Genomic DNA, 12,244 nt, shown 5'->3' on the forward strand with positions numbered 1-12,244 from the left:
CTATAATCACACGAATCAGATATCGTCCATCGGTACGTGTGACATATGACATTTTTTCAATACATAGAATACGAAAAAAAGTTTGATTGGACAAGCAACTAAGATGCCACTAGTAGAGCGTAAGATTGGGGTTAGATAACTTAAGCTCAACAACAGAATGCGTAAAATTGAGTTATTCGAAAGCGCGCATGCGCTAAAGAAAGCCCTAACTATATAAAATCGATCATTTTAGTTCTGCGCACGCGTCAATGTCGTTTTACCCCACTGTTTGGAAATTGGGTACACTTTAAGTACACTCTACAGTCTACAGGTTTCGGAAATCGAACTTTCCAAGCACGTGTTGAAAAAATTTATAACAGTTGCACATTGCTTCTAAACGACGTGGCGAAACCTTTTTAAAAAAATGATCGATCCTTATTGCTTCTGAAACAATTAACGCAGTAGAAATCGTTCAAAATATATCGTTAAGTGGAATTGTTAGTATAACCGTTCATACGCTTGAGGGGTGGTCTTTCACCGTGTAATTTTTGGCGCACTAAACTCTCACTTAACCACAGAGTTTTTGCTAACGTTGCTACAGAGGCGGTTAATCGTTGTTATATACATTTTTTTCTATTTTTCTCTTACTCTCAAAGAGTCTGGAGCAAATGATCGTTACTGGTTGTTCGTTTTTTAACAGAAGTCGTCAGTTGTCAGAGTCCAGGATAACCGCCCCCGTGCCTGGTGGAGGAGGAGCTTTTTTCTTCTAAAGCTCGTTGCGAGGAGTAGTAGTTCTACTTCTTTTTTGAACGGAAGTCACAGTGGCTGTCAGTGGCAGTCTTTATTTACGAAACTGAGTTCATTTATTGCGTCGAGGATCTGTCCAACTTTGCTTGTTACAATGTACTACGCTTATACCTATACCTACGTGAAAGTAAAGAATCTACCGCAGAGAGAATTTCTCCCGTTGATTTCTCGCTGGACTTTCTTCCGCATTTCGTTATTAGTTTCGCGAATGAACTTCAATCAGAATTTGTAAAATATGCAGAAATTTGCGACGCTTCAACGTGGCGCGATCAGGCAGCAGTCTAGCAACTCTGAACGCGATTCACGCTACACGTAGTACGATCGAACATTACAGCCTACACGTGGGAGAAAAACTTTTTGTTTAGAACAGAGATAAAAAGAAAAAGAAAAAAAAAACCAAAAATAATCTGCCTCAACACGTCGCTGGCGTAAAGCCGCGTCGAAACGTTGGCGGATGAGAACGAGCGAGGGGCGTAAAAATCATCTGCCATAGGTAAATAAAAGGCCTTGACGGAAAATAATTGAGTTTGGAAAGTAGAAACAATGGAAAAAGCTGATTAAAACGTACAGATTGCATTATCCCGTCGGGGAAGCGGCGTGACGTATAACGTAGAACGGTTTCAAAAATTTGCTTATTATTATTTTTTTTCCCTGCTCGTCGCTGGCGTTAAATCTCCCAGATTTCGGCGTATCTACGTGTTACACACGTACACGGGGTTTTCACAATGTATACCTTCGTGTATTGGTTGTATTTTTTTTTTCACTCAAAAACACGCTGCTAACGCGTGATCCTCCCCCCCCCCCCCCCCCCTCCATCTCCTCCTCCTCCTACTTCTACCGCCGTTTCACAATCAGCCGTTGCATTACCCGGAAACGCGTTTCAGCCCTGGCGAACAAAGGCGGATAAGGGTGGATAGGGAAAAACGGGGGATAGCGATCTCGTGAATAATTCCCCGTTTATACACCTCTTTGTACGGTTTTTACCGCCCTGCAACCTCGGCGAGAAAGGCGTGAACGAATTATAACGACTGACTGCTGCAGGCAGATCACGCTTATAGGCACGACCTTGCCTCTTTGGTAAAATCTTTTTTCTTTCTTTTTTTTTTTACGCTTATTCTCACCCCGCAATAAAAGTATCACACCGTGACGTTTATGTTCAACAGACGGTTGACGTGGATACGTAATTTAATTTGTCTCAATGACAGCAGCACGGAGTGCTTACAGAAAAAAAAGGTTATGAAGGAAAATTAAACAGGAGGATAAAAACTTGGTAGATAATACGTATACATACGTATACATCCTTGTATAATCCCTGAAAAAGCATCCAACACTCAACGCTTCGGGTTACATTTGCTGAACGGTGAAAATATTTCTCGGACCCTTGAAATATAAACTTGAAACAGGGTCGTGAACGCCAGTACAAGTTTCAACTCGCGCGGATTAAGAGAAGTCTTTAACGGCGTGTACTTCGAGTTATATTAGAATTTCCGCTCTAAAAGAAGCATTTCATCCGGTACCTCGTACTTCAACAATGAACAATCTCTCTATCCCGAGTTTCGCGTCAAAAATTTTTTCCCCAATGTGCAGTTATACGAAGAGCCATTCTCTGTTGTAGTCTTAAGAAATCAACGAAGGACTCAAATAAGATGGCCGAACTTTTGTGCAGACTGCACGACTGATGTAAGCTCGAATGTGTGAAATCGAAGGCTGAACACCATCAACCCTTTCCTACCGTACCTACTTTTGTAACTGAAACACGTTCTCCGATCCTGAAGAAGAACTATTCTCGCCGAGATAGTTCGATTAGACGAATTGTAGTGATTTGTTCGCCGACTTACAATTAGTTCTAAACTTGAAATTAGTTTATCGACTTTTCAATACTCCCTTCGCTCGCCCAGCTTTTCTATCCTTTCGAGACACCGTATAGCTGAGACTATATATATATATATATATAATATATATAATCGTGTGTGTATACATCTACATGTCGCTTCGCTTTCAGCTTCTAGTGAAACAAGTAAGTGGTAATTATCTAATACAGAGAAAGAAAAATGAAAAGAAAATCGAAGGACCGTTGGAAACGCGGTGGAGTTGCAAAGTTACACGTTTCTCGAGGGCAAAACTTTCGTCGCCACGTCTCGGATACCGATGAAAGTTATTTGCTTGCCTACACAGATATTCATCGTAAAAAATCCTTTACTTTTTACGATTATCGATAGGTATATTGCAGCTTGAGAAGGTCGGACTCCCGGCGTAAATTAAAGCGGACCTTGTTATCCGAGCATCGTAAATCTGTCAAAAAAGTCGTTGGTACAGTAGATTATATATATATATATATATTTTATTATTTGTTACGATCCCAATATACCGAGCCAAGTCGGGGCAAATACAAAAAAATATGACATTTTATCAAGAGGGAACGCGAGTGGATGGAACATGAAAGCGGCAGTTAAGCAAACGGTGTCCAATTGTCGTAATAGACGTTTGCTCTCTCTTTTTTTCACCCGCGAATTTAGTGTTCCGTTTCAATATTTTTGTTTATTGCACGGTTTACGATACTCACAATTAACAATCACGATTATTCGACAACGCGAACAATTCATCCGGTATAACATCTGCGTTGAATCGGCCAACACATCGACCGCTTCGCTGTTACGGGTTTTACGGGTGACGTGAGTTCTGAACAGGTTTCGAAGCCGTTTTTTCCCTTTGATCCTAATACTGCCTCCAGCTTACTGTGCCGGCTTAAAGTGCTTTCGAAAATTAATTATTATTGAGGGAGGAAAAAATACACTGAAAAAAATTTATATTCGCAAGGCCTGATGCAGATCAATGTGCCGTGTTTCGAATGATGATCGAATATAATTGCGGGGTGTAGTTGTTTTTGAGTTGACAATGATCGAAGGTAGAATTCACTTCGTCATTTTTAGATTATCGTAGCCTTTGAAACAAAGTTTCAAACTTTCAATTTCGAATCTTTCCCAACTGTGGGTGGAATCTTTTTCGAAAGGTTCCTTGAACATACATCTTCAACGCAGAATGTTGAAAATTCTTTCAAGACTTTTTTTAATCGTGCTAGAATTAAGAAATCGATTTTTGTCCAAAATTTCACCGGAGTCTCCCCCCTAATTTAAGATTCGATGAATAAAGTGTTTCGGTCACATGTGGCGTGAGTATCATCGCGATCAATTTATAATATAGAATTGGCAATTACAAGAACTTTTGGTCGACCTCAATTCAAAAAGCTGTTAAACCTTGTGTCACGTAATATCAGAACTGATCCAGTACTGTTCTGAAAGAAAAGTGTGCGGGCTAATACTGTACGGTCCGTTTTTTAGCCAGAGGAGTAAATCTTACGTGGAAAGTTGCCAGGTAGTGGGTGTTAGAGGATAATGGAAAATGGATCTTTGATGCTTAGGATGCATACGGATGAGCTTGCACTCAAGTTCAACCGGTAAGATAACCTGAAACTGCAATTTTCAAAAACCAACGGAAGCGAAGCTGCGGGAACTTCGTTGTTGAGTTTAGACGAGCCTCCGAATCGACCGCGCGCAAGTCGTGCTTTTTGCTATTTCATGAAGATTGATGCGGTTCCGCGCTTTGCACCGCACCGACATTTTTTCGCGACAACCGCCGGGAAGAAAAACTAACGAGTCGTAATGCGGTTTGATGACAATTCTTGCAGGCGGAACCTAACTGAAGAACTTCGAAGAGTCGTCGGAAAAAAGAATTTTCAAAATCTATCGCGTTGAGGATAAATTCGGACAAACCATAAGTCGGAATAATTATCTCGAGAGCATTAATTCGTTACAAGTTTAATTTTACCAGTCCCTTTTTGTTTTCTAGTTTCCTATTTCTTGCTCTCGTTTTTGCTTTCTGTGAAAATTCTCCGACTCAATTAGCCTGCCTTCGATTTCAGTCGAGGCTTGTCACTGAACGATGTGCCGCTCTCAATCTCAATCAGAAGTCGAGAAGACGCCAAAAGACGTCAGTCGTTATTTACCCCTCTTTGTTCTATAGGCTCTATATGTTTTTGAATTTTTACCGGTTTTGGAAAGTGAGTTGAACGCAGCGAAGCTGGAGGTTGAAAAGCCCACGTTGAAAAAAAATCCCGGCGCGCCCATTGAAATTACTCATTGTCAACGTAAAAATACTATTATTATTCTTCGATAATTGGCCTGACATTCATCAACAAGACTTGAAAATAATCGACGAATCCTCTTTTTTCTCAATGCCACGCTCTAACTATTCGCTTCCGGTTACCGTCGTCGGAATATTCCGTCAAATTTATTTCAAAAGTTAATAATTTTCCGCGTTGTTTTGTTTAAGCAAACAAGGGTGTAGTTCTGCGTATAAACGGTGTGATTGTGAAATTCTAATTACAAAGTTCCAAGCTCACCGAACGAGCGTGTATGTAGGCATGTGGCTAATATTTGCACCCTCCGCAATTAATAGTCTCTAATTGGGCCTATATTGTGAATTATCGCTTGAGCCAGACGCGGATTGTCGTCGAAGTTTCGAACACTGCGTAATTTTGGAAAAGAACATTGCAGTTGATTTTCAAATTGACCTGATCCACTCGCTTGAGAATTATAAGTCCTCCTCCAATTTTGGCGTCGAGTGACGAGAATCGCAAGGACTTTATGCCTCAAAGAGGGCTGCAAATTCCATGCGGTAGTGTCACGACATTCCCTATCGCTATACGGGGTTTTAAAACTCGATGTAAACTTAGTTAAGGATCGCGGTGTGAAAAGTTACCCATGATGTACATATTTCATATATATATATATTTATTTGTTGACGTTCTACGAGTTGGCTAATTTCCTATCTGCAGTCTTCATCAATATGCAAATCACGCGGGAGATAGGGAAACGGGAGAGGCGAAAAGTCAGTGAAAACTTTTCTAAACGATATTTTGTCATCGTCTTCAGTACCGACAAGAATATTTTTACCCTTGTAAAAAATATCCGGCTTTTTTATGATATACCTGATGTATAATTAACTCCTAAGGTGCAAATCGGCATAACTAATGACGCGAGTGTAATCATCTGTTACTGTAGAATTAATTTAGCCTTATTACACCAGCATAAGCTGGGCGCATTTTTTCCCCGTAATACCTACATGTAATAATCATCTTCATTCGCAAAAACAAAATGGGACGGAAACGATGCCATAGCCATGGCCACCGAGAGATGGTAAGAACCGGATGAACAAAAGCTCATAACACGTGCTCCTTTGTCCTCCTCAGTTGTATGTTCACTGACGTGAGCTTTTCATTTCGATGGTGAAATTAGAGTCGTTATTACGTGATATGATGCTTAGCTACCCTATTCAGGATTCATTCCTAAGTAATTAAACGTTCAACGGTGGGTTTCTTCTGTGTTTGACCATCCGTCTCTTTCTTTCTCAATCTCCCTTCTTTTCGCAGCTTATTTTACCGTTGCAAGAGTCTCGATTCACGGTATTCGAAAGAACCTGCATAAGCCTCTCGTTCAGAAATTTAATAACCCAAGGTGATTCTCATGCCGTGCGCTGTTCAAGCTACACACGCGTAAGGGAATTAAAATCAAGTCGAAGGGTTATTCACTTTAATAGCTGTGCATTAAAGCAAAATTATTTTTTAACCATCTATATATATGTGCACACACAGTAAAAACACATATAACAGTCAACGAGTAAATTTTTTGTCCAAATTTGTACATAGTATATATAACGTGTGATATTGTAAACACAGAAGCGTCATCACTTCGCCAATTAACTGTTTTATTTGATGAGCTTACTTGCTTAAATATACCGCGTGCATCTGCCTGAATACATTCACCCCTACCCTATATTCCTGATTTAACCGTGTTTTAAAACCGTCCCTCTCTTCGTACGAATTTCCAAACCATTTCGGTAAGCACATATTTGCTGATTGTAGATACGAGTCCCATGCATACGAGTCTGCGAACAGTATGGGTGAAGGCACTCGGTTCAATTCGGAGCCACTCGTTGCCACATTTACCATAAATCGGTACGTAATGTATATATATAATTGCAAACGATGTATCTGCATCATGATTTTAGCGGAGAGTGCAAGCTACGTTTCTTTCTATTGAGCTTACGCAGTTGTGCGCAATTGGTACGTTACTAATACATCAATTCTAACACGAGCCAAGATCTTTTTCGCAAACAGAATACGCAGAAGCAAAGAATTTCACTCTGTTTAGGGCGACTTTGTTGACAGGAGTGACCGGAGTTAAATGGCTATGTGAAATACCGAACAGACAAGCCGGGCATTAAAGCCATCAGTGACGTCAGAATGGTTTTAGATTTCGGTTGAAAATCTATGAAACCATTTCTAAAGTAGCGAAATGTTTCCAGATCTGAAAAACGTGCGTGAATAGGATGAAAGAAATTACTAATTATTCTACTCGATCGGTCTTCGGTGTCTAACGCTTCAATCATCAAAGGAAAAAAGTGTACTTCGGATCTTAAAGAGATAAAAAGGTAGCGACGGTTCTGCTTTTTCCGTAAATCTTGACCAGAATTTATCCGTCACCATGGCCAACTGTCCAATTATTACCCGCCGGCAATTTAATCAAAGAACTCTTTTCGTGAGAAACGCGGACTCGGGTGGATAAGCGTTACTCAAAGATGGAACTTGGCGGTGACCAAGGGGCATGCAAGGGCAGTGGATTAAGCCGAGATAAAGGGCGTAAAACAAAACATAAAAGTGAGCCGGGTGTAGTTGGGGCGGCTCTTTAGACCTGCTCGGTGGTAGCTCACGTGTCGCGACCGACATCTACCCCATATTGTTCCCCCATGCTGCTACGGGGTGTACGTAATGCGAAGGTGAAAGTTCGAAAGTGACACGAGTAACATCGATACATCCTTCTTGGGGTCGCTTGGCTCATGCCGCAGAGAAAGGGGATTTATTACGAGGTTGAAGTTGGTAACGTTATCGCAACGAAATATTGGGGAGGAACGTTACTATTTTCTCACTTTTGCAACGACCTTCGAGTAACTAAGATTTCAGGATACGAACTTCGTGTCTTGTTTTATTATGGATTAGTGATATTCAAACAGTTCAATTGTCGCGGCTTTTCCTCGGCATAAATCGTTACGACAACGTTACTAACTTCAGTATAATGATTTATTTCCGTCGTGACGTCAAGTCAGAGCTACGGCGTAGCTCCAATATCCAACGCTACGCATTTTAATCAGAGTCTTTAAAACCTGCAAACAATCCTTAGCTCTCCTTCGTCCTAAAGCGGAAATTTAATTTTCGTAATTCACAGCTCCCGAAGCTGCAGCTTATAACTTGGTCCATCCAATATTGTACTTCTATACACTCTTGATTTTACTTCCGATTGCTTGAATTATTTATTGCCAAAGAAGAAGTGAGAGATTTAGAGGAATTTCCCAATCGATTCACGGCATTGGCGACAGAGTAATTACAATCGTTTCATGGATGCGAATAAGGATGTGTCTATTCGCAGAGTTATATCAATTGAACGAGGTATATTCCTTGAGAATCAAAAGACTGGAAATAACAGGCTAGCAATTTTGTTGCATAAAACAGGAAAACTAATCACTCCTTACAATTATATCGTTTCACTCTATTCTTCTCTTCGAGAGTCGAAGGCAAGGGTTGGGTGAAAGATAATTCCGTCGAATGTGAAAATATTTGCATAGCAAAAGATCGTCGGGTGCGTGGTTAATTGATGTTCGACCCATTTGGTTTGCAAATGCTTGTGAATTTCGTCGATCCGTAGGTGCTGCAGAGACTCTCATGGCGCGAGTGCTCGTTATATTTACACGTATAAATACGATGTATTGAATATTCGCAATGAAAAGAGCGTATATTCCCTCACTCATTTATTTTCATCCCATAATCCCACCTCTCTCTCTCTCTCGAGCCTTTGATGATCGCGAACTTGATACGAGCCGATAATTAACACCCACGCTTGCCGAATTTTCATTTTGGAATCGCCCAGTCATGACAGGGGCCACAAGAATCCAATAACTAGTTGACGGAAGTTCGGAGCGATTGATACGCTACAGGCTCTTTAATTTACAGAAGTTTAAGAACGTGTCAAGGGCTACACGTGTTTCCAAACCGCCAAAAGCCTCTAAGGGACCTTCGCAAAATGGCCGGCTGCTGGCTATCTTGGGTAACAAATAGGCTATCTAGTCGAGTGACTATCTCAAGTTATTCGACAAGCTCGACCGGTACAGGCGAGTAAACATTCTATAAAACGGGGTTTGGTTGCTTAGGACGATGGCGCGACGAGGGTCGTATAGGGGGGCGTATAATGCGGCGAAGGGGTGCCGGTTATACAAGCTCGGATAGCTTGGCGAATAATCGAACCTCGTGGATGAGACGACGAATGGAAACCAGGCCTGATGAACAATCATTGGAAGATAAGTTTCGCGAGAAAAGTATTTCAGGGGCGATTGCTTCTTATCTCAGGTGAAATTCACCCTCCAATTACGTGCTTTATTCGGTACACTGATTGGCTACTGAACTTTTACCTCAAGGGTAAAATTTTCCTGTAACATGGAGGTAGACAGGCATTCATCGTTGAACGTTCAGTGTCTAACTGTGTAGTTAGACATGAACAATAAGCTTACAAATTGGATACTCGTTGATCATTTGTCTCACTAAACTGGACGAGGTATATCGCTGAAATTTATGCGTTACGGGCATGATATGGATATAATATCGATTTATTCGTGTCAATTCGCGATCTGTTGGTCTAACAAAATGTTTAGTTGATTTAAACAGTCCAACTAAACATTTTCTTAGACCAACAAATCTTGAATTGACACGTATAAATATAATATTTATTTCACCGTCCGTGAACGGAAATGTAGTCGATTCAACGACTTTTTCCTCTACGTGTACGGGGTATTTTAATCTAGGTATCGAGGCATCGGTTCCGATCACAACTATTACAGTTTCTCCCCTTGTTCTCTGTGTCGTTTACCTTTTCTGTACAAAATTTTCATCACCCACCACGATCATTATTGCAGCAGCATCCACGTCCTCCCACTGGCAATGAGAATGTGTAATAACTGTAGAGCTGCAAAAAGCTCTCTACCGAAGTGAAATACGCCGAGATACGGAAGAGATATGTAACGCGTTCGTGGCGTACTGACTAGGCGGAGATACAACGGCCTATCTCGCAGGCACTTCCTTGATTAATAACAAGATTTTCCCGCATGTTCCGTACGTAACCGCAAGTACAATGCGCCCACCAGCGATAGGAGACCCATGCTAATTGGAACCGGTGTACGTTGTTCATATCTTGCCAAATGATCTGCCCCTTTTCTCGGATATTCGATTCCGCAGCTTGCGTATACCGGCTTAGGATTCAGAAGACGAAACATGCGGTTTAAAATATACCGCTAGAGTGGTTCTTCATTCGCAGGAATTTGAAAAGTTTTCTTCACGTCGTCCCTCAAATGTGTATCTACCAAGTTTCAAGTCGCTGTGTCGACCGAAATGTTTGGGAAAAAAAAGTTTAATCCTTAGGGGTTGATTTAAAAATGCGAAAAAAGAAAAATAATCAGGTCAACGAATAAAATTTTTATTGCGAAATTCGAATTTGCGAATGTAAAGAAATTACGAGTAAACAATTTTTCATCCGTTTATCCTCTTATTCTATACAGAAGGAAATCTATGAAAATTTATATCGACAACAAAAACTTGGAAGTCATTTTTTTTCAATTTCTATGGAGAATTTGATGGTTCAAAATAAAAAAAATTGTAGGTAGTGCACCTGGGGGTCGATTATGTAATTTCACGTTTCATGTTTCATAAACATGCGGATGTTGGGAAATGTGAAAATCGAAATCACATAATCGACCCTCTGACTTTGATTTTTTTTTTTTAAATTATCCACAGGAGTGAAAAACGTTTTTCGATCTAAATGAAGATATTCAAGCTTGACGGTGCACGCGTTACAATTAACACGGCGGCTCTAATCTTTGCGCAAACTGTATATTATTTTTTATTTTTTCTAATCGCATTTGAAAGTTTAAAGAATGCCGCCGTGAAGAAAATAATTAGAACCGTCCTTACACCTGTGTACGTCATATAAAAAGTGAAAGATTGACAACAAAATCGAAGAACCTCAGAGTCAATACATGAAAATGACATTGGGAGTAATAAGGGTGAGGAGAAATCCATCAGGAGCCGGAATATAAGGGGATAAAATTGAGCGTCGTCGGGTGGGAGTAAAACGGCACTCGGGGGATCGAAATCGGTTAAATCCCTTCTTCCGGCCTCGCCAAGGACACGGCCGTAGTATACGCCTATATATGTATATAACACACACACACACACACACATATATATATACATTACGATCGCCGGTTAGGCGTACGTTTCCGAGGGTGCGAACCGCCTTAATTATATCAGCTTCCAGTAACGCGTCTGGATCGGATAGGACGTGTTAACGCTCGGGTGCTGCATGGCAGGATAGCTGGTGCCTCTGGTGCCTCGAATCCCTGAAACGAGCCCCGGGCACTTTTCACGCTCTGCTTTCGCACACGCACACATGCCGCCCCACGCATGCGCCGCCCCGCCGCCCCTAAATCACCCCCTTTCCCTCACGCCGATCTCTCCTCTCTTCGTCACTCCCCCCGCGCCTTCCGTGTTCGACTAACGTGTTTTCCTCGCTTATATTTCACCGGGTGCTCGTTGCTTCGAACAATACGGCGAGGCTCTGAAGACGCCTATACGTGTTCCCTCAAAATCGCAAAAAAATATTATCCGAAGGGAAATTTTTCTAGCAGATTCGGGAAGAGATTTGGGTGAAGGTCCTCGACACGGAAGGAGTAGAAAGTATACTTACAAGGGTCGCAATATCGATTTTTAAAAAACGCGAAAATCTGTTTTATAGAATTTCTAAATTTAGAGTCAAGTTTTGAAGCTGCGGGAAGTTTATTCTCAGATCTTGGAGTACGAGGCTTGCAGGTTATTGGCTGGTCAATAAATGTCCTCGTAAAATTGGCGTCGAGGAAAAATTCCTAGAGAAATGGGGGTTCTGACGCGCCTGGTGCGTATAATTTCCATCCCTTCGACATTGGCAATTTCAATTTTTAATCTGTCTCCTTACCGACCGTTAATTACATTCCTAGGTCGATTGAAATCACGCTTTTTTTGGCTGTGTTCAGAACTGTGTACAACCAGGTACAACCTATTCACGTTGCCATGTATACGGCTGTCCGTTTTTGCAATCGAAAAATTCATTCGCTGCTTTTCGGTCTTACATTCAATCATTTCTAACGCGTTTCAAAAATCCTGCAAGGTTCAGGCTTTTCACGCACCCTTATATCGGTTTATGTTCGCCGGATGATTGAGCGCTGCAAATCTTGCGGGTCGTTTTTATTTCTATACGAACCCTGGATAATATCCTGCTTTAGCGGGGTTCCGACAGGTATAATGTGTATACAGACATCCTCGCGT

At 41.2% G+C, this 12,244-nt stretch overlaps 1 protein-coding gene across 1 annotated transcript in view; it reads left to right on the forward strand.

The window, feature by feature from the left end:
* The window catches only part of LOC124177429 (potassium channel subfamily K member 16), a 99,433-nt gene extending 92,666 nt beyond the window's left edge, over positions 1–6,767 (forward strand). Inside the window, exon 10 of the mRNA XM_046559766.1 lies at positions 6,707–6,767. The gene's annotated coding sequence lies outside the window, so the exon portion shown is untranslated. The remainder of the gene's footprint in view (positions 1–6,706) is intronic.
* Positions 6,768–12,244: the final 5,477 nt, after the last annotated feature.

This window comes from Neodiprion fabricii, chromosome 3 (genome assembly GCF_021155785.1).
Source record: "Neodiprion fabricii isolate iyNeoFabr1 chromosome 3, iyNeoFabr1.1, whole genome shotgun sequence".
Taxonomy (NCBI): domain Eukaryota; kingdom Metazoa; phylum Arthropoda; class Insecta; order Hymenoptera; family Diprionidae; genus Neodiprion; species Neodiprion fabricii.